At 39.5% G+C, this 27,187-nt stretch overlaps 7 long non-coding RNA genes across 29 annotated transcripts; 5 read left to right on the top strand and 2 right to left on the bottom strand.

The window, feature by feature from the left end:
- The first annotated feature begins 4,802 nt into the window (after positions 1-4,802).
- On the top strand, positions 4,803-6,597 carry LOC26530965 (uncharacterized). Of its 8 annotated transcripts, none has more exons than XR_011417339.1 (5): positions 4,803-4,928; positions 4,986-5,285; positions 5,410-5,524; positions 5,736-5,765; positions 5,853-6,597. It is a non-coding gene; the product is annotated as an uncharacterized lncRNA (long non-coding RNA). The 8 variants fall into 8 exon arrangements; XR_011417338.1 differs by having other exon boundaries at positions 5,736-5,803; positions 5,897-6,597; XR_004303085.2 differs by lacking the exon at positions 5,736-5,765 and having other exon boundaries at positions 4,986-5,157; positions 5,211-5,272; positions 5,853-6,595.
- Positions 6,598-9,450: 2,853 nt separating this feature from the next.
- On the top strand, positions 9,451-11,151 carry LOC116650084 (uncharacterized). Of its 7 annotated transcripts, none has more exons than XR_011417341.1 (5): positions 9,451-9,568; positions 9,626-9,929; positions 10,049-10,163; positions 10,375-10,442; positions 10,536-11,151. It is a non-coding gene; the product is annotated as an uncharacterized lncRNA (long non-coding RNA). The 7 variants fall into 7 exon arrangements; XR_004303092.2 differs by having other exon boundaries at positions 9,452-9,568; positions 9,626-9,912; positions 10,375-10,404; positions 10,492-11,144; XR_004303091.2 differs by having other exon boundaries at positions 9,452-9,568; positions 9,626-9,912; positions 10,536-11,143.
- A 2,892-nt stretch (positions 11,152-14,043) lies between these two features.
- LOC26530584 (uncharacterized) lies at positions 14,044-15,690 on the top strand. Of its 4 annotated transcripts, XR_011417343.1 has the most exons (5): positions 14,044-14,116; positions 14,174-14,345; positions 14,399-14,711; positions 14,932-14,999; positions 15,092-15,690. It is a non-coding gene; the product is annotated as an uncharacterized lncRNA (long non-coding RNA). The 4 variants fall into 4 exon arrangements; XR_011417342.1 differs by having other exon boundaries at positions 14,174-14,711; XR_011417344.1 differs by lacking the exon at positions 14,932-14,999 and having other exon boundaries at positions 14,174-14,711.
- Positions 15,691-17,802: 2,112 nt separating this feature from the next.
- Positions 17,803-18,339, bottom strand: LOC138911660 (uncharacterized). Its single transcript, XR_011417346.1, has 3 exons — positions 18,194-18,339; positions 17,916-18,012; positions 17,803-17,844 (listed from the first exon to the last, which is right to left on the bottom strand). It is a non-coding gene; the product is annotated as an uncharacterized lncRNA (long non-coding RNA).
- A 172-nt stretch (positions 18,340-18,511) lies between these two features.
- Positions 18,512-20,250, top strand: LOC116650085 (uncharacterized). Of its 3 annotated transcripts, none has more exons than XR_004303097.2 (5): positions 18,512-18,642; positions 18,700-18,986; positions 19,121-19,236; positions 19,448-19,477; positions 19,565-20,250. It is a non-coding gene; the product is annotated as an uncharacterized lncRNA (long non-coding RNA). The 3 variants fall into 3 exon arrangements; XR_004303096.2 differs by having other exon boundaries at positions 19,448-19,515; positions 19,609-20,250; XR_004303095.2 differs by lacking the exon at positions 19,448-19,477 and having other exon boundaries at positions 18,513-18,642.
- A 2,066-nt stretch (positions 20,251-22,316) lies between these two features.
- LOC116650082 (uncharacterized) lies at positions 22,317-23,061 on the bottom strand. Its single transcript, XR_004303081.2, has 3 exons — positions 22,728-23,061; positions 22,450-22,546; positions 22,317-22,378 (listed from the first exon to the last, which is right to left on the bottom strand). It is a non-coding gene; the product is annotated as an uncharacterized lncRNA (long non-coding RNA).
- A 43-nt stretch (positions 23,062-23,104) lies between these two features.
- On the top strand, positions 23,105-24,878 carry LOC116650081 (uncharacterized). Of its 5 annotated transcripts, none has more exons than XR_004303078.2 (5): positions 23,105-23,205; positions 23,263-23,549; positions 23,686-23,799; positions 24,010-24,039; positions 24,126-24,878. It is a non-coding gene; the product is annotated as an uncharacterized lncRNA (long non-coding RNA). The 5 variants fall into 5 exon arrangements; XR_004303077.2 differs by having other exon boundaries at positions 24,010-24,077; positions 24,170-24,878; XR_004303079.2 differs by lacking the exon at positions 24,010-24,039 and having other exon boundaries at positions 23,107-23,205; positions 23,263-23,434; positions 23,488-23,549.
- Positions 24,879-27,187: the final 2,309 nt, after the last annotated feature.

Genomic DNA, 27,187 nt, shown 5'->3' with positions numbered 1-27,187 from the left:
CCGAACACCAAAGTTGCAAAGCGTTCAAATCGTCTTGTACACGAGAATGACGTAGGGGATTAGTGTATGATAGAAAAAGTTTGACATCGTCCGCATACATGAGTACACGGGCATGTGATATAACAGAGGGGAGATCATTTGTAAAGAGTATAAAGTAAAGGTCCAAGATGATTACCTTGAGGAACACCAGAAGTAACGTGAACCCGTTTAGAGGTAGTCAGCCTATGCAAACTCAAGCAGATTAGTCGTAGTTGACCGATTCTTTATGAATCCATGTTGAGCAGGGGAAATAACTGATTTGCAGAAATGCTGCAAACTCGAAGTGATTATTTTTTCAAATAATTTAGGAACGACAGAAGTTTCAAGGGATAGATTAAAAAGCTTTAGCAACGGATAAAACAGGGAAGAACTACACTCCTTGAGTAGACAACTAGGAATATTGTCCGCCCCAGGAAAGTAAGAAGATTTTAAAGAGCTTATAGCTAATAGGAAAGAGGAGTGTGAAATAATGGGAGGAGGTATAGAACTAGCGGAAGGGAGCACCTGGCTAATCTACCCCTCAAGTCTTTGAGACTCATAAGCACTGCAGGCTCACATGATCGGTGATAACTGTGAACGGCATCATCTCCACGTACGGTCGGAATCGATGTATGGCCAGTTTGGCGGCTAGGCATTCCTTCTCGGTCACCGAATATTTGATCTGGTGCTTGTTGAGTTTGGTCGAGAAGAATGCGATCGGTCTTTCTTGTTGCTCGTCGTCTAGCTGGAACAACACGGCTCCTACTCCGTAGTGAGATGCGTCGCATTGGATGAAGATTGGTCTTCGAAAATCCACGTGGACTAACACCGGGGCTGTGGTGAGGGCTAACTTCAAGCTTTCTTTGGCATCTATGGCCTCGTCTCTCAACACAAATCTACTCGTTCTCTTCTTAAGGGCATCAGTCAACGGTACCGATCTCTCGGCGAAGTTCTTTATGAATCGTCGATACCACCCCGCTGTACCTAAGGAGCTTCGTGTTCCTTGACCGTTCTCGGATTCGGGATGTTCCGGATCGCTTCAACTCTTCCCGGATCCATGCGCAGCGTCCCGCCGCCTATGATGAAACCCAGGTAGTTTATGTTGCGGAAGCAGAATTTTGACTTTGCCATGCCTATGGTGAGGTTCGCGTTCCTCAGACACTCGGCCACCAATTCCAAGTATTTTAGGTGTGTTGGAAAATTTGCCGATATTATCAGCAAATCGTCTAGGTATACGAACACGTTGGACCTCAGATTCAACGGGATTACCTTGTCCATGAGCCCGCAAAGTTGTTGAGCGGCGTCGCAGAGCCCGAACGGCATGTGGCGGAACTGGTACAGTGACCTCCCTGGTACGGTTAACGCCGTATACGCCCTGCTCTTCCCCTCCATCTCGATTTGCCAGATCGCGAACTTAAGGTCGACGCTAGAGATAAAATGAGTCTCGTCGATTCGCGATAGGATGCCCTCGATGCATGGAAGCAGGTAAGCGTCCTTTACCGTCACACTATTTAATTTCCTGGCGTCTAAGCAAAACGTGTTCTTCCCAGGCCTCATCACCACCGTCGTCCGGTTGCTCCAGGGGCTGTCACACTCCTCGATGATGCCTGACTTTAGCATTTGATCTACCTCGGCCCACACGATCTCCTGTTTGGCCGGAGAAGCGGATAACGTCTGTCCTTCACGGGTTCTGCTCCCACGATCAGCTGAAATCGGTACTGCAGCATGTGAGTTTTCCCTAGGCCATCCTTCTCACGCTTTCCAACTGACTCTTTGTCCAGGTCCCACATTTCCGGATCCGCCGCGCAGTCGTCGTCGTCCCGGTAAAAGGCCACCTCTGGGTTCGCTACCGTTACCTCAAATGCCTCTGGGGGTGTTTCGGACTTTCTGGCCGGTCCGAGCAGCTCTAGTACAATCTCAGGTATAGTTCCTGTCGCAGGTCCGGGCACATGTAAAATACGACATCTTCCTTTCTATTCTCGTATTTCACAGGCGCGATTGGCACCCGCCGCTGTCCTCACCATCGATTCGTATGGCCACGCTTCCCATCCCAGTTCCTCCACTAACTCCCGGCATCCTCGTCCCAGCAGACTGACTGAGGCCCCCGTGTCCAACAACCCTTTCATCTTGGCGACTTCCACTTCGGCGAATACGCGTGGGTCTATACTATCCTCCCGTCTCACCGCTTCGACGACCTGCCGCCGGGTATTCCTGCGTCTCCGGGTGGCTAGTGTCATCCCTTTCAGCTGTCGCTCACCAAATATTCTATTTCGGGCCGACATGTATGCCCGAACACGTTCTTTATATGGTAAGCCCCTAAGTGTTTCTCTTTGCTTATATTATTATTATAATTAGCCTTATCCTGATCCTTATTCCAATTCTCCGTCTCCTTTCCAATGATTATTGGCTTTGGTAAGCACCCCTCTCCTGCTTCCCCGCGGTCGCCGTCCTGGAACGCGTTTCCCGGACAGTTTTCACACTGGGAGCAGAAAGTGTCCGGCTTTCCACACCTATAGTAGAATATTTTCCGCTCCTTAGACAGGCAGTCTCTAAAGACGTGATCGAACTGTCTGCAGTTCCAGCATACAAGTCGGGATGAGTTCCTGCCTCGCACGAATGCTTCCTCCAGTTCTCCCGGCGGCGTTTCTGTACGATGTGGTGGTACCGCAACCTCGTGGACTACGGGCCTCGTTCCTTGTGGACAACGCGACGGCGGCAGGTACGCCGTCCGGCTTCTGCGACCCATGTGCCTCTCCACTTCTAGGCACTTTTGGCGCAGCTCATCCACGGTGAGTACGTCCATGGCATAGATATATTTCGCCAGACTTTCTTTCAAACCGCGCTTTATAATCTTCACCAGTTCGCGGTCTCTCAGCGGCTTCTGGAATCGCGCGGCGAGTTGACGCATGTGGTGGATATAATCATCTACCCCTTCGCTGTCCTGTTGCTCTCGTTGTAATAGCTCCTGCATCAGCCCCGGAACCTGTCCAAGAGGGCATGCCGCAGTTGCATCCAGGTGTCGACCCTAGAATGCCGCACGTGCATCCAATACCACTCGCGGGCGCGGCCGGTCTGGAGCAGGTGGAAACCGCGCAGGACCTCCTTCCACGGGCATTGATACTGCCTCTGCAGGAACTCCAGGCGGAACAAGAAGTCCTCGTCAAATTTGACGTTCCACCGCTCGAGCTTCATGCACGCTATTTCTCGTACGTTGGCGTACGCCTCCTCTGGTTGAAAATCATCCGCTCTCCGGTCCTCTACTCGGAAATGGCGGTTATTCTGGTTACGCCAGTTCCTCGACTGAGCATCTGCAACGTAAACTGGGCTGCTGGACGAATACTCCGCCCCTCGTGCGCCTTGTCTATGTGGCTTCGGTGGCACCGGTGGTGAAAATGCTTCGCGCTGGAACACTTCTCGTTCTTTCGGGATGGCGCCTGTTCGTGGTGGCCTGATCACATCAATGATGCCCTTCATTTCCATGAAGCCAGCTCGCATCTCCTCGCGGATGGACTCGCTGATGCCAGATGGCAGAGCATGCCGATGCGTTTGGTGGGCCTGAGCACTGAGTCTTTCGGGGCTTTTGGGATCTCCAGGTTCCGTGGAGGTTTATCTTGTTGCGCCAATTCTTTCTCCAAGTCTACCAGGTGACCCTCTTCCGGGATCTGTCTCTCTGGAAATCCCCGGAAATTCATTGGCGTTCGCACCAGGCCCCCAGCCGGGCGCGGCGGTGGCAGAGCCGACGCCCCATCAGCGTCAGAAGCCCATTCAGAAACCTGTTGCTCAGCCATACTTATCCCTTTTGAGAACTGTACCCCTCTCTTCTACAAGGCTTACTACCCTTATATAAAAAAAAAACTTTACCAATATTCTTAATAAATTAATATATAAATAAACACCCACTAACAAATCTTACTAATAAAGAATAATAAATTAATACACATCGACCACAAAAACACTCACAAAAATAAAATTGTTTCTTTCTAATTAATTGCAAATACTTAGGGGAGAGAAGACAAATCCTAACACAGGCTAACTAATCTACGCATAATCTGGACAGTGGACAACACTTAAGCATTCGTCAAATGCTCAGCTCGTCAGTTTGACTGACGAACGGCATTTAAGCAACGCTACCTTGAAGGCTATTTGGTTTCTGTCGCACTTCTGGGCACCCTTAGGGTATACTGGGTGACAGGTGCGGCGCAGGATCAGCTTTATATCGTCCTGGGTCACCTGTCTCCGAAGCTCATTTAACTACGGCCAGCACACCCCAAACGTTAGCACAGAGTGGGACAAAACAAATAAAAAACATTAACAAACTCTGGTAAGAGTACCCTAATATCACATTATGTCATAAGTTATTTTGTCGTGGCGGCTACCACCAGGTTACGATAAACGGTTACGAACGTTTTGCCAACATGCGAACGTGACTTACCGTCAGCAACCACTACAAGAAAACTTCTCATGTTAATGGATATTCTCTACTTTCGTCGTACTTCTCGGATTCCACTACATCTACGCGATTATTAGCTACCTACTCGTGCCACATAAAACTTCAGCGGGTTGGGTCCTGAAGCCATCCTTTTCTCTGTACCTTCATTTATATCGTATTGATTTTTTTTTGATTACGCACCGACTTCAAAGAAGCCGAGTGCTTTCTTAATTTGGGCGCCATATTGTTACGGAACTGCTTGGTCCACGCCGGCTGGCTCATCGGTTTCTCTGGGTGTAGTTCCATCCCTGGCCAGCAGTCCGCACAATCGATAACAACGAAGCTACACGTCTGTAGCAAAACAGACTTACACAACACTATGCAAAAGCGAACCACAAATCGATAACGTCAAACAATCGGAACTTCTAACTCATAAACCAAATAAGCAGCTGTAACAACTATGAACATGTAAACAACAAAGGTGAGACACTCAATATAAATTAACAAAAAACACTATTTATACACCTTACTCTTCCAGATCGGGCCCTGGTCCGGACCCAGCGTACCCGCCCAACCATGAGACAATCTCCTACTCGTCTCCCACATTTTGCCATTAGATGGCCATCAGCCTGTGCCGGCTGTTATGCCAACTCTCCCCATCAAAGAAAATTTAGCCGGGCATTTCTCTCTTCAGATACGGCATATAATTGGTTGCATTTCTTATCGTGATTAACATTTAATCTTATTTCTTAATCCCCTGCAGGTTATCTTCAAGCTGTTATTTATAATTTCGTGCTCGGCAACATTTCCGGCATTTTTAACCAGGTTTATACGATAAGTTGGTATATTCTTATTTTTAGAATAATGGATATAAGTTTTAAATTTCAATTTTTTTTTCCATCTTTCAACTTTGCTTCACTGATGAGTTATCTATATATTAAATTTCCTTTTTTTTTGTAAAGAATACATTTTTTTGTTGGCGACCTTCATACAATACCGGAGACCAATAAAAAAACGGCCAGAAGTTATTGCCAGTCAACAAAGAAAAGGAAAACAAGGGGAGAAATATAAACACAGGTAATTATTTCACCAATGGGGAGCAAGTACCCGCTAAAATAAATGCGTGTATACCGAAGCGCTTATATTACCTTGCCTGCCTAAAGAGCTCTGTGTGTGGGGGGCATATGTACCTGAGGTGCGTAACATATATATATACGTATAAGTGGGTATCACTCGTGCATAAGTTGTCCAAAATCAAAACTTTTTAACTTCATTCTGTACCCGGCAGACGCAATAATTTTGGGCCCTTTCATTCCCGGTTCGCACTTTCGGAAATTTACTTAATTTAAATTAGTCGTGAGTATTTTTATGTTTTTAATAACAAAAAAAATCGGTTCTCTTTCAGGGAGCACAATGGAAAGTCTGCGTCCGACTCTGCCGTTTACTCAGGTGAGGAGGCACGAAATGGAACAGACTCACTCGGATGATATGGGCGTGGTCTCGCCCGTGGCCGCCGCAAAAAATAAATATCCAACTTCAAAAATTCTTAACTGCAAGCCGGTACGTCCGCTGTGAACCGCTGACAAAGTCGAATTCTCCGTACATTTGGGCAGCAACATCATCGGTGCATACATTGGCGAGGCGGGCACCGTTGCTACCCATCTGCACAGCTGCATTTTTTTGGGTCAATGGCCCAAATGACGGTCAAGGGCATATCCAAGGGCATGCGATCCACTTTCCTCATATTTTTATTAAGAGCGAACCGGGCGGCCAATAGCAATCGTGGCACCGTGGATCGCAAGTCTGGAGTTTCCACCCTTCAAAAATTTGAGCTCCGCCGCCGGCCCAGCTTGACCCCGCATTCTCTGACCATATGACAAAAAGATATCGGCATGGCCGATAATATCGCACGCAACCAACTAAGTAAACCCTCGGTGCTGCCGATAACTTCAAATGCAATAACTGACAAATTTGTATATATGTTTCCAAAACGTTTCCCACATGATCTTGATAAATGTGCTCTATATTAAGTTGGTCTTGATTGAATATTATTATTAAATTGACAATTTCGCGTACAAGATGTTTTGGTATGCGTGTATACGTTTGACATAAATAAAATAAGTCGATGTTTTTATGTCCACCCATACAAGAGTATGAACATATATTATATTGTTTTTCACATTCTACATCATCAAATATTATTATCGAGCTATGCTTAGCTTTCTCAGGTGGTATAACACGTTTTATTGGGGTTACTAGATTTTTTAGTTTTCATATTTCGGTTGAAATAATGATATTGAGTATAACTACATATTTTTAAATTTAAATTTGGACTCTCTATTAAGCTGATCATCTCATTTGTCTTTCCGTAGTTAGATGGACATACAATTGAGTTTGGTAATAACACACTGTGTCGAATATTATTTTCATTGGAAGAAACATCATATTTCTCACTTCTATATTCTTTTTAGCTTCTTCAAATGCCTGTTTAATGATTTTATTCTCGCAAAATTAATATCATTCATTGATCTACCTTCAGCGATTAGTTATCAATAAAAATGTTTCTTTGTTTTTATAAAAGATTCAGTCGTAAGCAAAATGCCTATTATGGAGGTAGTCTAGTTAATAACATAATTAATAGCCTTCCGATTGAATAGCATTTACCGGGGTATCAATTTTGTGGCTTAGGTATGAAACTTAAAGAACGCTTACAGCATGGGGATAAAGGCATTAGCCAATTAGACGCAGCTAGCCGGAAGCACGATATAGCATATTCAGAAAACAAAGAATTAGGCAAATGGCACATAGCTGATGTAAATTTAGATGATAAGGATTGGGAGAGAGTCAAAGCATCTAACTGAAGCATTGGAGAAAAAGTTTCTGCATTTTTCGTTACGAACGCAATGAAAACAAACAAAAAACAAGAGGTTCTATTCAAGAGCTCCCGACGAGGGGATACCCTGAACCCTCTTCTTCCAACATCAAATGCATATATATATTCTATTTTAGAATTTATATGTCAAGTTTGGTGACTCAAGTTCTTTTTATTTACCAAAATTGCCCAAAAAACAGGATATCGATATCGATTTTTATCGATTGCTTGGAACCAGAGTGAGCTATCGATTATCGGAAAGCAAATTCTATCCGCGCAGTCACTAGGAGCACCTACATCTAAAATTTCAAGTCTCTAACTCATAGGTTCTGAGATCCCTGCATTCATACATACGGACAGACGGACGGACGGACGGACAGACAGACGGACATGGCTAGATCGACTCGGCTATTGATGCTGATCAAGAATATATATACTTTATGGGGTCGGAGATGCTTCCTTCTGCCTAGTCGTGAGTTCCCGACTAGAACCTCTTGTTTTTTATTGTATACGGTATATACAATCTCCATCTCTCTCTATTGCATAAAAAATGATCCATATATATATTATCAAAGACTAGAAATGTTTTGAAAAAAAAAATTTTTAAAGTATTAAATTAGGTAATGCTTAATCTGCTTTACAATTGGAAGACACATTAAGGCACATAACAGCACCATTGCAGAAACTCGTTACTAAGAGTTATAAATTAAATAATACATTTTTGAAACCGAAGAAAGAAGAGCATGCACCTTAATTCAAATACTGGAACTTAGCCAGAGTTAGATAGTTCGCATTTTAGACGACGGAAACTAAATGATGGGAATGATTACGATGATGATGACGATTTTATTGATGCTAATACAAGAATCAATCAAACTGATGTCTATGCTGATGTGGATGATGATGATGATGATGTTACTTACATTTCCTTACTTTATTAGCAAACTTACTATCTTTTCGACTATTTATTTTTTTTTTTTTAATTAATACAGCAAATAATACAGCATTATTTTTAGTTTTACTTCAGAAGACTTTTTTCCTACTTACAACCTTCTGCGTAAATGTAGGCTCTAATAGCGTCACTTAGCTGTGAAAAGGGGCACAGCTGCAAATGGGCAAATAAAACACCTCCATCGGTCAGTGATGCTATTTAGAAAATTGTGTTCTTCAACTAGGCTTTTAGCATATAAGTCTATTATCTTTTATATAATCTATTGAATAATGAGGAAGATACTCGTTTTGTCCACCATTAATAAAATAAAATAAAATAAAAGGAATAATCAAAGACTAGAAATGTTGTGAAAAAAATGTTAAAGATTCGTTAAAGGTTCGGGTTTGTAAAAACAAACATTAAAACAATTTTATTAAATTTTTGATTCCGATATATTTCGGTTGCACATCGGCAAACCTGCTTCAGGGCACTAACACCAAGATACAAGAAATAATTAACAATTAGATTACAGATAAACATTAATTTGAACATTTTACATACAATTTTTTACACATCTGCGCCTTTTGACTGTGTGACAGGTGCGGCGCAGGATCAGCTTTATATCGTCCTGGGTCACCTGTCTCCGAAGCTCATTTAACTACGGCCAGCACACCCCAAACGTTAGCACAGAGTGGGACAAAACAAATAAAAAACATTAACAAACTCTGGTAAGAGTACCCTAATATCACATTATGTCATAAGTTATTTTGTCGTGGCGGCTACCACCAGGTTACGATAAACGGTTACGAACGTTTTGCCAACATGCGAACGTGACTTACCGTCAGCAACCACTACAAGAAAACTGCTCATGTTAATGGATATTCTCTACTTTCGTCGTACTTCTCAGATTCCACTACATCTACGCGATTATTAGCTACCTACTCGTGCCACATCAAACTTCAGCGGGTTGGGTCCTGAAGCCATCCTTTTCTCTGTACCTTCATTTATATCGTATTGATTTTTTTTTTGATTACGCACCGACTTCAAAGAAGCCGAGTGCTTTCTTAATTTGGGCGCCATACTGTTACGGAACTGCTTGGTCCACGCCGGCTGGCTCATCGGTTTCTCTGGGTGTAGTTCCATCCCTGGCTACCAGTCCGCACAATCGATAACAACGAAGCTACACGTCTGTAGCAAAACAGACTTACACAGCACTATGCAAAAGCGAGCCACAAATCGATAACGTCAAACAATCGGAACTTCTAACTCATAAACCAAATAAGCAGCTGTAACAACGATGAACATGTAAACAACAAAGGTGAGACACTCAATATAAATTAACAAAAAACACTATTTATACACCTTAGTCTTCCAGATCGGGCCCTGGTCCGGACCCAGCGTACCCGCCCAACCATGAGACAATCACCTACTCGTCTCCCACATTTTGCCATTAGATGGCCATCAGCCTGTGCCGGCTGTTATGCCAACTCTCCCCATCAAAGAAAATTTAGCCGGGCATTTCTCTCTTCAGATACGGCATATAATTGGTTGCATTTCTTATCGTTATTAACATTTAATCTTATTTCTTATTCCCCTGCAGGTTATCTTCAAGCTGTTATTTATAATTTCGTGCTCGGCAACATTTCCGGCATTTTTAACCAGGTGCATACGATAACTTGGTATATTCTTATTTTTAGAATAATGGATATAAGTTTTAAATTTCAATTTTTTTTCCATCTTTCAACTTTGCTTCACTGATGAGTTATCTATATATTAAATTTCCTTTTTTTTTGTAAAGAATACATTTTTTTGTTGGCGACCTTCATACAATACCGGAAACCAATAAAAAAACGGCCAGAAGTTATTGCCAGTCAACAAAGGAAAGGAAAACAAGGGGAGAAATATAAACACAGGTAATTATTTCACCAATGGGGAGCAAGTACCCGCTAAAATAAATGCGTGTATATCGAAGCGCTTATATTACCTTGCCTGCCTAAAGAGCTCTGTGTGTGGGGGGCATATGTACCTGAGGTGCGTAACATATATATATACGTATAAGTGGGTATCACTCGTGCATAAGTTGTCCAAAATCAAAACTTTTTAACTTCATTCTGTACCCGGCAGACGCAATAATTTTGGGCCCTTTCATTCCCGGTTCGCACTTTCGGAAATTTACTTAATTTAAATTAGTCGTGAGTATTTTTATGTTTTTAATAACAAAAAAAATCGGTTCTCTTTCAGGGAGCACAATGGAAAGTCTGCGTCTGACTCTGCCGTTTACTCAGGTGAGGAGGCACGAAATGGAACAGACTCACTCGGATGATATGGGCGTGGTCTCGCCCGTGGCCGCCGCAAAAAATAAATATCCAACTTCAAAAATTCTTAACTGCAAGCCGGTACGTCCGCTGTGAACCGCTGACAAAGTCGAATTCTCCGTACATTTGGGCAGCAACATCATCGGTGTATACATTGGCGAGGCGGGCACCGTTGCTACCCATCTGCACAGCTGCATTTTTTTGGGTCAATGGCCCAAATGACGGTCAAGGGCATATCCAAGGGCATGCGATCCATTTTCCTCATATTTTATTAAGAGTGAACCGGGCGGCCAATAGCAATCGTGGCGCCGTGGATCGCAAGTCTGGCGTTGCCACCCTTCAAAAAATCGGCATGGCCGATAATATCGCACGCAACCAACTAAGTAAACCCTCGGTGCTGCGGATAACGTCAAATGCAATAACTGACAAATTTGTATATATGTTTCGAAAATGTTTCCCACATGATCTTGATAAATGTGCTCTATATTAAGTTGGTCTTGATTGAATATTATTATTAAATTGACAATATCGCGCACAAGATGTTTAAAATGAGTCGATGTTTTTATGTCGACCCATACAAGAGTATGAACATATATTATATTGTTTTTCACATGCTACATCATCAAATATCATTATCGAGCTATGCTTAGCTTTCTCAGGTGGTATAACACGTTTTATTTTGGTTACTAGATTTTTTTGTTTTCATATTTCGGTTGAAATAATGATATTGAGTATAACTACATATTTTTAAATTTAAATTTGGACTCTCTATTAAGCTGATCATCTCATTTGTCTTTCCGTAGTTAGATGGACATACAATTGAGTTTGGTAATAACACACTGTGTCGAATATTATTTTCATTGGAAGAAACATCATATTTCTCACTTCTATATTCTTTTTAGCTTCTTTAAATGCCTGTTTAATGATTTTATTCTCGCAAAATTAATATCATTCATTGATATACCTTCAGCGATTAGGTATCAATAAAAATGTTTCTTTGTTTTTATAAAAGATTCAGTCGTAAGCAAAATGCCTATTATGGAGGTAGTCTAGTTAATAACATAATTAATAGCCTTCCGATTGCATGGCATTTACCGGGGTATCAATTTTGTGGCCCAGGTATGAAACTTAAAGAACGCATACAGCATGGGGATAAAGGCATTAGCCAATTAGACGCAGCTAGCCGGAAGCACGATATAGCATATTCAGAAAACAAAGAATTAGGCAAACGGCACATAGATGATGTAAATTTAGATGATAAGGATTGGGAGAGAGTCAAAGCATCTAACTGAAGCATTGGAGAAAAAGTTTCTGCATTTTTCGTTACGAACGCAATGAAAACAAACAAAAAACAAGAGGTTCTATTCGAGAGCTCCCGACGAGGGGATACCCTGAACCCTCTTCTTCCAACATCAAATGCATATATATATTCTATTTTAGAATTTATATGTCAAGTTTGGTGACTCAAGTTCTTTTTATTTACCAAAATTGCCCAAAAAACAGGATATCGATATCTATTTTTATCGATTGCTTGGAACCAGAGTGAGTTATCGATTATCGGAAAGAAAATTCTATCCGCGCAGTCACTAGGAGCACCTACATCTAAAATTTCAAGTCTCTAACTCTTATAGGTTCTGAGATCCCTGCGTTCATACATACGGACAGACGGACGGACGGACGGACAGACAGACGGACATGGCTAGATCGACTCGGCTATTGATGCTGATCAAGAATATATATACTTTATGGGGTCGGAGATGCTTCCTTCTGCCTAGTCGTGAGTTCCCGACTAGAACCTCTTGTTTTTTATTGTATACGGTATATACAATCTCCATCTCTCTCTATTGCATAAAAAATGATCCATATATATATTATCAAAGACTAGAAATGTTTTGAAAAAAAAAATTTTTAAAGTATTAAATTAGGTAATGCTTAATCTGCTTTACAATTGGAAGAAACATTAAGGCACATAACAGCACCATTGCAGAAACTCGTTACTAAGAGTTATAAATTAAATAATACATTTTTGAAACCGAAGAAAGAAGAGCATGCACCTTAATTCAAATACTGGAACTTAGCCAGAGTTAGATAGTTCGCATTTTAGACGACGGAAACTAAATGATGGGAATGATTACGATGATGATGATGACGATTTTATTGATGCTAATACAAGAATCAATCAAACTGATGTCTATGCTGATGTGGATGATGATGATGATGATGTTACTTACATTTCCTTACTTTATTAGCAAACTTACTATCTTTTCGACTATTTATTGTATTTTTTTAATTAATACAGCAAATGAGCATTATTTTTAGTTTTACTTCAGAAGACTTTTTTCCTACTTACAACCTTCTGCTTAAATGTAGGCTCTAATAGCGTCACTTAGCTGTGAAAAGGGGCACAGCTGCAAATGGGCAAATAAAACACCTCCATCGGTCGGTGATGCTATTTAGAAAATTGTGTTCTTCAACTAGGCTTTTAGCATATAAGTCTATTATCTTTTATATAATCTATTGAATAATGAGGAAGATACTCGTTTTGTCCACCATTAATAAAATAAAATAAAATAAAAGGAATAATCAAAGACTAGAAATGTTGTGAAAAAAATGTTAAAGATTCGTTAAAGGTTCGGGTTTGTAAAAACAAACATTAAAACAATTTTATTAAATTTTTGATTCCGATATATTTCGGTTGCACATCGGCGAACCTGCTTCAGGGCATTAACACCAAGATACAAGAAATAATTAACAATTAGATTACAGATAAACATTAATTTGAACATTTTACATACAATTTTTTACACATCTGCGCCTTTTGACTGTGTGACAGGTGCGGCGCAGGATCAGCTTTATATCGTCCTGGGTCACCTGTCTCCGAAGCTCATTTAACTACGGCCAGCACACCCCAAACGTTAGCACAGAGTGGGACAAAACAAATAAAAAACATTAACAAACTCTGGTAAGAGTACCCTAATATCACATTATGTCATAAGTTATTTTGTCGTGGCGGCTACCACCAGGTTACGATAAACGGTTACGAACGTTTTGCCAACATGCGAACGTGACTTACCGTCAGCAACCACTACAAGAAAACTTCTCATGTTAATGGATATTCTCTACTTTCGTCGTACTTCTCGGATTCCACTACATCTACGCGATTATTAGCTACCTACTCGTGCCACATAAAACTTCAGCGGGTTGGGTCCTGAAGCCATCCTTTTCTCTGTACCTTCATTTATATCGTATTGATTTTTTTTTGATTACGCACCGACTTCAAAGAAGCCGAGTGCTTTCTTAATTTGGGCGCCATATTGTTACGGAACTGCTTGGTCCACGCCGGCTGGCTCATCGGTTTCTCTGGGTGTAGTTCCATCCCTGGCCAGCAGTCCGCACAATCGATAACAACGAAGCTACACGTCTGTAGCAAAACAGACTTACACAACACTATGCAAAAGCGAACCACAAATCGATAACGTCAAACAATCGGAACTTCTAACTCATAAACCAAATAAGCAGCTGTAACAACGATGAACATGTAAACAACAAAGGTGAGACACTCAATATAAATTAACAAAAAACACTATTTATACACCTTACTCTTCCAGATCGAGCCCTGGTCCGGACCCAGCGTACCCGCCCAACCATGAGACAATCACCTACTCGTCTCCCACATTTTGCCATTAGATGGCCATCAGCCTGTGCCGGCTGTTATGCCAACTCTCCCCATCAAAGAAAATTTAGCCGGGCATTTCTCTCTTCAGATACGGCATATAATTGGTTGCATTTCTTATCGTTATTAACATTTAATCTTATTTCTTATTCCCCTGCAGGTTATCTTCAAGCTGTTATTTATAATTTCGTGCTCGGCAACATTTCCGGCATTTTTAACCAGTTGCATACGATAAGTTGGTATATTCTTATTTTTAGAATAATGGATATAAGTTTTAAATTTCAATTTTTTTTTCCATCTTTCAACTTTGCTTCACTGATGAGTTATCTATATATTAAATTTCCTTTTTTTTTGTAAAGAATACATTTTTTGTTGGCGACCTTCATACAATACCGGAAACCAATAAAAAAACGGCCAGAAGTTATTGCCAGTCAACAAAGGAAAGGAAAACAAGGGGAGAAATATAAACACAGGTAATTATTTCACCAATGGGGAGCAAGATACCAAAATACCCGCTAAAATAAATGCGTGTATACCGAAGCGCTTATATTACCTTGCCTGCCTAAAGAGCTCTGTGTGTGGGGGGCATATGTACCTGAGGTGCGTAACATATATATATACGTATAAGTGGGTATCACTCGTGCATAAGTTGTCCAAAATCAAAACTTTTTAACTTCATTCTTTACCCGGCAGACGCAATAATTTTGGGCCCTTTCATTCCCGGTTCGCACTTTCGGAAATTTACTTAATTTAAATTAGTCGTGAGTATTTTTATGTTTTTAATAACAAAAAAAATCGGTTCTCTTTCAGGGAGCACAATGGAAAGTCTGCGTCGACTCTGCCGTTTACTCAGGTGAGGAGGCACGAAATGGAACAGACTCACTCGGATGATATGGGCGTGGTCTCGCCCGTGGCCGCCGCAAAAAATAAATATCCAACTTCAAAAATTCTTAACTGCAAGCCGGTACGTCCGCTGTGAACCGCTGACAAAGTCGAATTCTCCGTACATTTGGGCAGCAACATCATCGGTGCATACATTGGCGAGGCGGGCACCGTTGCTACCCATCTGCACAGCTGCATTTTTTTGGGTCAATGGCCCAAATGACGGTCAAGGGCATATCCAAGGGCATGCGATCCACTTTCCTCATATTTTATTAAGAGTGAACCGGGCGGCCAATAGCAATCGTGGCGCCGTGGATCGCAAGTCTGGCGTTGCCACCCTTCAAAAATCGGCATGGCCGATAATATCGCACGCAACCAACTAAGTAAACCCTCGGTGCTGCGGATAACGTCAAATGCAATAACTGACAAATTTGTATATATGTTTCGAAAATGTTTCCCACATGATCTTGATAAATGTGCTCTATATTAAGTTGGTCTTGATTGAATATTATTATTAAATTGACAATATCGCGCACAAGATGTTTAAAATGAGTCGATGTTTTTATGTCGACCCATACAAGAGTATGAACATATATTATATTGTTTTTCACATGCTACATCATCAAATATCATTATCGAGCTATGCTTAGCTTTCTCAGGTGGTATAACACGTTTTATTGGGGTTACTAGATTTTTTAGTTTTCATATTTCGGTTGAAATAATGATATTGAGTATAACTACATATTTTTAAATTTAAATTTGGACTCTCTATTAAGCTGATCATCTCATTTGTCTCTCCATAGTTAGATGGACATACAATTGAGTTTGGTAATAACACACTGTGTCGAATATTATTTTCATTGGAAGAAACATCATATTTCTCACTTCTATATTCTTTTTAGCTTCTTCAAATGCCTGTTTAATGATTTTATTCTCGCAAAATGAATATCATTCATTGGTCTACCTTCAGCGATTAGGTATCAATAAAAATGTTTCTTTGTTTTTATAAAAGATTCAGTCGTAAGCAAAATGCCTATTATGGAGGTAGTCTAGTTAATAACATAATTAATAGCCTTCCGATTGCATGGCATTTACCGGGGTATCAATTTTGTGGCCCAGGTATGAAACTTAAAGAACGCATACAGCATGGGGATAAAGGCATTAGCCAATCAGACGCAGCTAGCCGGAAGCACGATATAGCATATTCAGAAAACAAAGAATTAGGCAAACGGCACATAGCTGATGTAAATTTAGATGATAAGGATTGGGAGAGAGTCAAAGCATCTAACTGAAGCATTGGAGAAAAAGTTTCTGCATTTTTCGTTACGAACGCAATGAAAACAAACAAAAAACAAGAGGTTCTATTCGAGAGCTCCCGACGAGGGGATACCTTGAACCCTCTTCTTCCAACATCAAATGCATATATATATTCTATTTTAGAATTTATATGTCAAGTTTGGTGACTCAAGTTCTTTTTATTTACCAAAATTGCCCAAAAAACAGGATATCGATATCTATTTTTATCGATTGCTTGGAACCAGAGTGAGTTATCGATTATCGGAAAGAAAATTCTATCCGCCCAGTCACTAGGAGCACCTACATCTAAAATTTCAAGTCTCTAACTCTTATAGGTTCTGAGATCCCTGCGTTCATACATACGGACAGACGGACGGACGGACGGACAGACAGACGGATATGGCTAGATCGACTCGGCTATTGATGCTGATCAAGAATATATATACTTTATGGGGTCGGAGATGCTTCCTTTTGCCTAGTCGTGAGTTCCCGACTAGAACCTCTTGTTTTTTATTGTATACGGTATATACAATCTCCATCTCTCTCTATTGCATAAAAAATGATCCATATATATATTATCAAAGACTAGAAATGTTTTGAAAAAAAAATTTTTTAAAGTATTAAATTAGGTAATGCTTAATCTGCTTTACAATTGGAAGAAACATTAAGGCACATAACAGCACCATTGCAGAAACTCGTTACTAAGAGTTATAAATTAAATAATACATTTTTGAAACCGAAGAAAGAAGAGCATGCACCTTAATTCAAATACTGGAACTTAGCCAGAGTTAGATAGTTCGCATTTTAGACGACGGAAACTAAATGATGGGAATGATTACGATGATGATGATGACGATTATATTGATGCTAATACAAGAATCAATCAAACTGATGTCTATGCTGATGTGGATGATGATGATGATGATGTTACTTACATTTCCTTACTTTATTAGCAAACTTACTATCTTTTCGACTATTTATTGTATTTTTTTAATTAATACAGCAAATGAGCATTATTTGTAGTTTTACTTCAGAAGACTTTTTTCCTACTTACAACCTTATGCTTAAATGTAGGCTCTAATAGCGTCACTTAGCTGTGAAAAGGGGCACAGCTGCAAATGGGCAAATAAAACACCTCCATCGGTCGGTGATGCTATTTAGAAAATTGTGTTCTTCAACTAGGCTTTTAGCATATAAGTCTATTATCTTTTATATAATCTATTGAATAATGAGGAAGATACTCGTTTTGTCCACCATTAATAAAATAAAATAAAATAAAAGGAATAATCAAAGACTAGAAATGTTGTGAAAAAAATGTTAAAGATTCGTTAAAGGTTCGGGTTTGTAAAAACAAACATTAAAACAATTTTATTAAATTTTTGATTCCGATATATTTCGGTTGCACATCGGCAAACCTGCTTCAGGGCACTAACACCAAGATACAAGAAATAATTAACAATTAGATTACAGATAAACATTAATTTGAACATTTTACATACAATTTTGAACACATCTGCGCCTTTTGACTGTGTGACAGGTGCGGCGCAGGATCAGCTTTATATCGTCCTGGGTCACCTGTCTCCGAAGCTCATTTAACTACGGCCAGCACACCCCAAACGTTAGCGCAGAGTGGGACAAAACAAATAAAAAACATTAACAAACTCTGGTAAGAGTACCCTAATATCACATTATGTCATAAGTTATTTTGTCGTGGCGGCTACCACCAGGTTACGATAAACGGTTACGAACGTTTTGCCAACATGCGAACGTGACTTACCGTCAGCAACCACTACAAGAAAACTTCTCATGTTAATGGATATTCTCTACTTTCGTCGTACTTCTCGGATTCCACTACATCTACGCGATTATTAGCTACCTACTCGTGCCACATAAAACTTCAGCGGGTTGGGTCCTGAAGTCCTATTGATTTTTTTTTGATTACGCACCGACTTCAAAGAAGCCGAGTGCTTTCTTAATTTGGGCGCCATACTGTTACGGAACTGCTTGGTCCACGCCGGCTGGCTCATCGGTTTCTCTGGGTGTAGTTCCATCCCTGGCTAGCAGTCCGCACAATCGATAACAACGAAGCTACACGTCTGTAGCAAAACAGACTTACACAGCACTATGCAAAAGCGAACCACAAATCGATAACGTCAAACAATCGGAACTTCTAACTCATAAACCAAATAAGCAGCTGTAACAACGATGAACATGTAAACAACAAAGGTGAGACACTCAATATAAATTAACAAAAAACACTATTTATACACCTTAGTCTTCCAGATCGGGCCCTGGTCCGGACCCAGCGTACCCGCCCAACCATGAGACAATCACCTACTCGTCTCCCACATTTTGCCATTAGATGGCCATCAGCCTGTGCCGCCTGTTATGCCAACTCTCCCCATCAAAGAAAATTTAGCCCGGCATTTCTCTCTTCAGATACGGCATATAATTGGTTGCATTTCTTATCGTTATTAACATTTAATCTTATTTCTTATTCCCCTGCTGGTTATCTTCAAGCTGTTATTTATAATTTCGTGCTCGGCAACATTTCCGGCATTTTTAACCAGGTGCATACGATACTTGGTATATTCTTATTTTTAGAATAATGGATATAAGTTTTAAATTTCAATTTTTTTTCCATCTTTCAACTTTGCTTCACTGATGAGTTATCTATATATTAAATTTCCTTTTTTTTGTAAAGAATACATTTTTTTGTTGGCGACCTTCATACAATACCGGAAACCAATAAAAAAAACGGCCAGAAGTTATTGCCAGTCAACAAAGGAAAGGAAAACAAGGGGAGAAATATAAACACAGGTAATTATTTCACCAATGGGGAGCAAGTACCCGCTAAAATAAATGCGTGTATATCGAAGCGCTTATATTACCTTGCCTGCCTAAAGAGCTCTGTGTGTGGGGGGCATATGTACCTGAGGTGCGTAACATATATATATACGTATAAGTGGGTATCACTCGTGCATAAGTTGTCCAAAATCAAAACTTTTTAACTTCATTCGTTACCCGGCAGACGCAATAATTTTGGGCCCTTTCATTCCCGGTTCGCACTTTCGGAAATTTACTTAATTTAAATTAGTCGTGAGTATTTTTATGTTTTTAATAACAAAAAAAATCGGTTCTCTTTCAGGGAGCACAATGGAAAGTCTGCGTCTGACTCTGCCGTTTACTCAGGTGAGGAGGCACGAAATGGAACAGACTCACTCGGATGATATGGGCGTGGTCTCGCCCGTGGCCGCCGCAAAAAATAAATATCCAACTTCAAAAATTCTTAACTGCAAGCCGGTACGTCCGCTGTGAACCGCTGACAAAGTCGAATTCTCCGTACATTTGGGCAGCAACATCATCGGTGCATACATTGGCGAGGCGGGCACCGTTGCTACCCATCTGCACAGCTGCATTTTTTTGGGTCAATGGCCCAAATGACGGTCAAGGGCATATCCAAGGGCATGCAATCCACTTTCCTCATATTTTATTAAGAGTGAACCGGGCGGCCAATAGCAATCGTGGCGCCGTGGATCGCAAGTCTGGCGTTGCCACCCTTCAAAAAATCGGCATGGCCGATAATATCGCACGCAACCAACTAAGTAAACCCTCGGTGCTGCGGATAACGTCAAATGCAATAACTGACAAATTTGTATATATGTTTCGAAAATTTTTCCCACATGATCTTGATAAATGTGCTCTATATTAAGTTGGTCTTGATTGAATATTATTATTAAATTGACAACATCGCGCACAAGATGTTTTGGTATGCGTGTATACGTTTGACATAAATAAAATGAGTCGATGTTTTTATGTCGACCCATACAAGAGTATGAACATATATTATATTATTTTTCACATGCTACATCATCAAATATCATTATCGAGCTATGCTTAGGTTTCTCAGGTGGTATAACACGTTTTATTTTGGTTACTAGATTTTTTTGTTTTCATATTTCGGTTGAAATAATGATATTGAGTATAACTACATATTTTTAAATTTAAATTTGGACTCTCTATTAAGCTGATCATCTCATTTGTCTTTCCGTAGTTAGATGGACATACAATTGATTTTGGTGATAACACACTGTGTCGAATATTATTTTCATTGGAAGAAACATCATATTTCTCACTTCTATATTCTTTTTAGCTTCTTCAAATGCCTGTTTAATGATTTTATTCTCGCAAAATTAATATCATTCATTGATATACCTTCAGCGATTAGGTATCAATAAAAATGTTTCTTTGTTTTTATAAAAGATTCAGTCGTAAGCAAAATGCCTATTATGGAGGTAGTCTAGTTAATAACATAATTAATAGCCTTCCGATTGCATGGCATTTACCGGGGTATCAATTTTGTGGCCCAGGTATGAAACTTAAAGAACGCATACAGCATGGGGATAAAGGCATTAGCCAATTAGACGCAGCTAGCTGGAAGCACGATATAGCATATTCAGAAAACAAAGAATTAGGCAAACGGGACTTAGCTGATGTAAATTTAGATGATAAGGATTGGGAGAGAGTCAAAGCATCTAACTGAAGCATTGGAGAAAAAGTTTCTGCATTTTTCGTTACGAACGCAATGAAAACAAACAAAAAACAAGAGGTTCTATTCGAGAGCTCCCGACGAGGGGATACCCTGAACCCTCTTCTTCCAACATCAAATGCATATATATATTCTATTTTAGGATTTATATGTCAAGTTTGGTGACTCAAGTTCTTTTTATTTACCAAAATTGCCCAAAAAACAGGATATCGATATCTATTTTTATCGATTGCTTGGAACCAGAGTGAGTTATCGATTATCGGAAAGAAAATTCTATCCGCGCAGTCACTAGGAGCACCTACATCTAAAATTTCAAGTCTCTAACTCTTATAGGTTCTGAGATCCCTGCGTTCATACATACGGACAGACGGATGGACAGACAGACGGACATGGCTAGATCGCCTCGGCTATTGATGCTGATCAAGAATATATATACTTTATGGGGTCGGAGATGCTTCCTTCTGCCTAGTCGTGAGTTCCCGACTAGAACCTCTTGTTTTTTATTGTATACGGTATATACAATCTCCATCTCTCTCTGTTGCATAAAAAATGATCCATATATATATTATCAAAGACTAGAAATGTTTTGAAAAAAAAAATTTGTAAAGTATTCAATTAGGTAATGCTTAATCTGCTTTACAATTGGAAGAAACATTAAGGCACATAACAGCACCATTGCAGAAACTCGTTACTAAGAGTTATAAATTAAATAATACATTTTTGAAACCGAAGAAAGAAGAGCATGCACCTTAATTCAAATACTGGAACTTAGCCAGAGTTAGATAGTTCGCATTTTAGACGACGGAAACTAAATGATGGGAATGATTACGATGATGATGATGACGATTTTATTGATGCTAATACAAGAATCAATCAAACTGATGTCTATGCTGATGTGGATGATGATGATGATGATGTTATTTACATTTCCTTACTTTATTAGCAAACTTACTATCTTTTCGACTATTTATTGTATTTTTTTAATTAATACAGCAAATGAGCATTATTTTTAGTTTTACTTCAGAAGACTTTTTTCCTACTTACAACCTTCTGCTTAAATGTAGGCTCTAATAGCGTCACTTAGCTGTGAAAAGGGGCACAGCTGCAAATGGGCAAATAAAACACCTCCATCGGTCGGCTATTTAGAAAATTGTGTTCTTCAACTAGGCTTTTAGCATATAAGTCTATTATCTTTTATATAATCTATTGAATAATGAGGAAGATACTCGTTTTGTCCACCATTAATAAAAAAAAATAAAATAAAAGGAATAATCAAAGACTAGAAATGTTGTGAAAAAAATGTTAAAGATTCGTTAAAGGTTCGGGTTTGTAAAAACAAACATTAAAACAATTTTATTAAATTTTTGATTCCGATATATTTCGGTTGCACATCGGCAAACCTGCTTCAGGGCACTAACACCAAGATACAAGAAATAATTAACAATTAGATTACAGATAAACATTAATTTGAACATTTTACATACAATTTTTTACACATCTGCGCCTTTTGACTGTGTGACAGGTGCGGCGCAGGATCAGCTTTATATCGTCCTGGGTCACCTGTCTCCGAAGCTCATTTAACTACGGCCAGCACACCCCAAACGTTAGCACAGAGTGGGACAAAACAAATAAAAAACATTAACAAACTCTGGTAAGAGTACCCTAATATCACATTATGTCATAAGTTATTTTGTCGTGGCGGCTACCACCAGGTTACGATAAACGGTTACGAACGTTTTGCCAACATGCGAACGTGACTTACCGTCAGCAACCACTACAAGAAAACTTCTCATGTTAATGGATATTCTCTACTTTCGTCGTACTTCTCGGATTCCACTACATCTACGCGATTATTAGCTACCGACTCGTGCCACATAAAACTTCAGCGGGTTGGGTCCTGAAGCCATCCTTTTCTCTGTACCTTCATTTATATCGTATTGATTTTTTTTTGATTACGCACCGACTTCAAAGAAGCCGAGTGCTTTCTTAATTTGGGCGCCATATTGTTACGGAACTGCTTGGTCCACGCCGGCTGGCTCATCGGTTTCTCTGGGTGTAGTTCCATCCCAGGCCAGCAGTCCGCACAATCGATAACAACGAAGCTACACGTCTGTAGCAAAACAGACTTACACAGCACTATGCAAAAGCGAACCACAAATCGATAACGTCAAACAATCGGAACTTCTAACTCATAAACCAAATAAGCATCTGTAACAACTATGAACATGTAAACAACAAAGGTGAGACACTCAATATAAATTAACAAAAAACACTATTTATACACCTTACTCTTCCAGATCGGGCCCTGGTCCGGACCCAGCGTACCCGCCCAACCATGAGACAATCACCTACTCGTCTCCCACATTTTGCCATTAGATGGCCATCAGCCTGTGCCGGCTGTTATGCCAACTCTCCCCATCAAAGAAAATTTAGCCGGGCATTTCTCTCTTCAGATACGGCATATAATTGGTTGCATTTCTTATCGTTATTAACATTTAATCTTATTTCTTATTCCCCTGCAGGTTATCTTCAAGCTGTTATTTATAATTTCGTGCTCGGCAACATTTCCGGCATTTTTAACCAGGTGCATACGATAACTTGGTATATTCTTATTTTTAGAATAATGGATATAAGTTTTAAATTTCAATTTTTTTTCCATCTTTCAACTTTGCTTCACTGATGAGTTATCTATATATTAAATTTCCTTTTTTTTTGTAAAGAATACATTTTTTGTTGGCGACCTTCATACAATACCGGAAACCAATAAAAAAACGGCCAGAAGTTATTGCCAGTCAACAAAGGAAAGGAAAACAAGGGGAGAAATATAAACACAGGTAATTATTTCACCAATGGGGAGCAAGTACCCGCTAAAATAAATGCGTGTATACCGAAGCGCTTATATTACCTTGCCTGCCTAAAGAGCTCTGTGTGTGGGGGGCATATGTACCTGAGGTGCGTAACATATATATATACGTATAAGTGGGTATCACTCGTGCATAAGTTGTCCAAAATCAAAACTTTTAACTTCATTCTTTACCCAGCAGACGCAATAATTTTGGGCCCTTTCATTCCCGGTTCGCACTTTCGGAAATTTACTTAATTTAAATTAGTCGTGATTATTTTTATGTTTTTAATAACAAAAAAATCGGTTCTCTTTCAGGGAGCACAATGGAAAGTCTGCGTCTGACTCTGCCGTTTACTCAGGTGAGGAGGCACGAAATGGAACAGACTCACTCGGATGATATGGGCGTGGTCTCGCCCGTGGCCGCCGCAAAAAATAAATATCCAACTTCAAAAATTCTTAACTGCAAGCCGGTACGTCCGCTGTGGACCGCTGACAAAGTCGAATTCTCCGTACATTTGGGCAGCAACATCATCGGTGCATACATTGGCGAGGCGGGCACCGTTGCTACCCATCTGCACAGCTGCATTTTTTTGGGTCAATGGCCCAAATGACGGTCAAGGGCATATCCAAGGGCATGCGATCCACTTTCCTCATATTTTTATTAAGAGTGAACCGGGCGGCCAATAGCAATCGTGGCGCCGTGGATCGCAAGTTTGGAGTTGCCACCCTTCAAAAATTTGAGCTCCGCCGCCGGCCCAGCTTGACCCCGCATACTCTGACCATATGACAAAAAGATATCGGCATGGCCGATAATATCGCACGCAACCAACTAAGTAAACCCTCGGTGCTGCCGATAACGTCAAATGCAATAACTGACAAATTTGTATATATGTTTCGAAAATGTTTCCCACATGATCTTGATAAATGTGCTCTATATTAAGTTGGTCTTGATTGAATATTATTATTAAATTGACAATATCGCGCACAAGATGTTTTGGTATGCGTGTATACGTTTGACATAAATAAAATGAGTCGATGTTTTTATGTCGACCCATACAAGAGTATGAACATATATTTTTTTTCACATGCTACATCATCAAATATCATTATCGAGCTATGCTTAGCTTTCTCAGGTGGTATAACACGTTTTATTGGGGTTACTAGATTTTTTAGTTTTCATATTTCGGTTGAAATAATGATATTGAGTATAACTACATATTTTTAAATTTAAATTTGGACTCTCTATTAAGCTGATCATCTCATTTGTCTTTCCGTAGTTAGATGGACATACAATTGAGTTTGGTAATAACACACTGTGTCGAATATTATTTTCATTGGAAGAAACATCATATTTCTCACTTCTATATTCTTTTTTCAAATGCCTGTTTAATGATTTTATTCTCGCAAAATTAATATCATTCATTGATATACCTTCAGCGATTAGGTATCAATAAAAATGTTTCTTTGTTTTTATAAAAGATTCAGTCGTAAGCAAAATGCCTATTATGGAGGTAGTCTAGTTAATAACATAATTAATAGCCTTCCGATTGCATGGCATTTACCGGGGTATCAATTTTGTGGCCCAGGTATGAAACTTAAAGAACGCATACAGCATGGGGATAAAGGCATTAGCCAATTAGACGCAGCTAGCCGGAAGCACGATATAGCATATTCAGAAAACAAAGAATTAGGCAAACGGCACATAGCTGATGTAAATTTAGATGATAAGGATTGGGAGAGAGTCAAAGCATCTAACTGAAGCATTGGAAAAAAAGTTTCTGCATTTTTCGTTACGAACGCAATGAAAACAAACAAAAAACAAGAGGTTCTATTCGAGAGCTCCCGACGAGGGGATACCCTGAACCCTCTTCTTCCAACATCAAATGCATATATATATTCTATTTTTGAATTTATATGTCAAGTTTGGTGACTCAAGTTCTTTTTATTTACCAAAATTTATCGATTGCTTGGAACGAGAGTTATCGATTATCGGAAAGAAAATTCTATCCGCGCAGTCACTAGGAGCACCTACATCTAAAATTTCAAGTCTCTAACTCTTATAGGTTCTGAGATCCCTGCGTTCATACATACGGACAGACGGACGGACGGACGGACAGACAGACGGACATGGCTAGATCGACTCGGCTATTGATGCTGATCAAGAATATATATACTTTATGGGGTCGGAGATGCTTCCTTCTGCCTAGTCGTGAGTTCCCGACTAGAACCTCTTGTTTTTTATTGTATACGGTATATACAATCTCCATTTCTCTCTATTGCATAAAAAATGATCCATATATATATTATCAAAGACTAGAAATGTTTTGAAAAAAAAAATTTTAAAGTATTAAATTAGGTAATGCTTCATCTGCTTTACAATTGGAAGAAAGGCACATAACAGCACCATTGCAGAAACTCGTTACTAAGAGTTATAAATTAAATAATACATTTTTGAAACCGAAGAAAGAAGAGCATGCACCTTAATTCAAATACTGGAACTTAGCCAGAGTTAGATAGTTCGCATTTTAGACGACGGAAACTAAATGATGGGAATGATTACGATGATGATGATGACGATTTTATTGATGCTAATACAAGAATCAATCAAACTGATGTCTATGCTGATGTGGATGATGATGATGATGATGTTACTTACATTTCCTTACTTTATTAGCAAACTTACTATCTTTTCGACTATTTATTGTATTTTTTTAATTAATACAGCAAATGAGCATTATTTTTAGTTTTACTTCAGAAGACTTTTTTCCTACTTACAACCTTCTGCTTAAATGTAGGCTCTAATAGCGTCACTTAGCTGTGAAAAGGGGCACAGCTGCAAATGGGCAAATAAAACACCTCCATCGGTCGGTGATGCTATTTAGAAAATTGTGTTCTTCAACTAGGCTTTTAGCATATAAGTCTATTATCTTTTATATAATCTATTGAATAATGAGGAAGATACTCGTTTTGTCCACCATTAATAAAATAAAATAAAATAAAAGGAATAATCAAAGACTAGAAATGTTTTGAAAAAAAAAAGGTTCGTTGGTTCGGGTTTGTAAAAACAAACATTAAAACAATTTTATTTAATTTTTGATTCCGATATATTTCGGTTGCACATCGGCAAACCTGCTTCAGGGCACTAACACCAAGATACAAGAAATAATTAACAATTAGATTACAGATAAACATTAATTTGAACATTTTACATACAATTTTTTACACATCTGCGCCTTTTGACGTGGAGATTCAAACTGAAGCTGTTTGGCTGTTTAAAAGGTGTCTGTAGAAGTGAACGCTTTTTCTTTTTGTTTTCTGTGTCTGTCTTGTAGTTTAGTCGGTTGTTAGTGGGTGTGTTAATTATGTGTAGCATTTCC

This window comes from Drosophila virilis, unplaced genomic scaffold (assembly GCF_030788295.1).
Source record: "Drosophila virilis strain 15010-1051.87 unplaced genomic scaffold, Dvir_AGI_RSII-ME tig00001840, whole genome shotgun sequence".
NCBI classification, from domain to species: domain Eukaryota; kingdom Metazoa; phylum Arthropoda; class Insecta; order Diptera; family Drosophilidae; genus Drosophila; species Drosophila virilis.
Note: the sequence above shows the minus strand (reverse complement) of the source record. Positions and strands in the feature narration are given on the sequence as shown.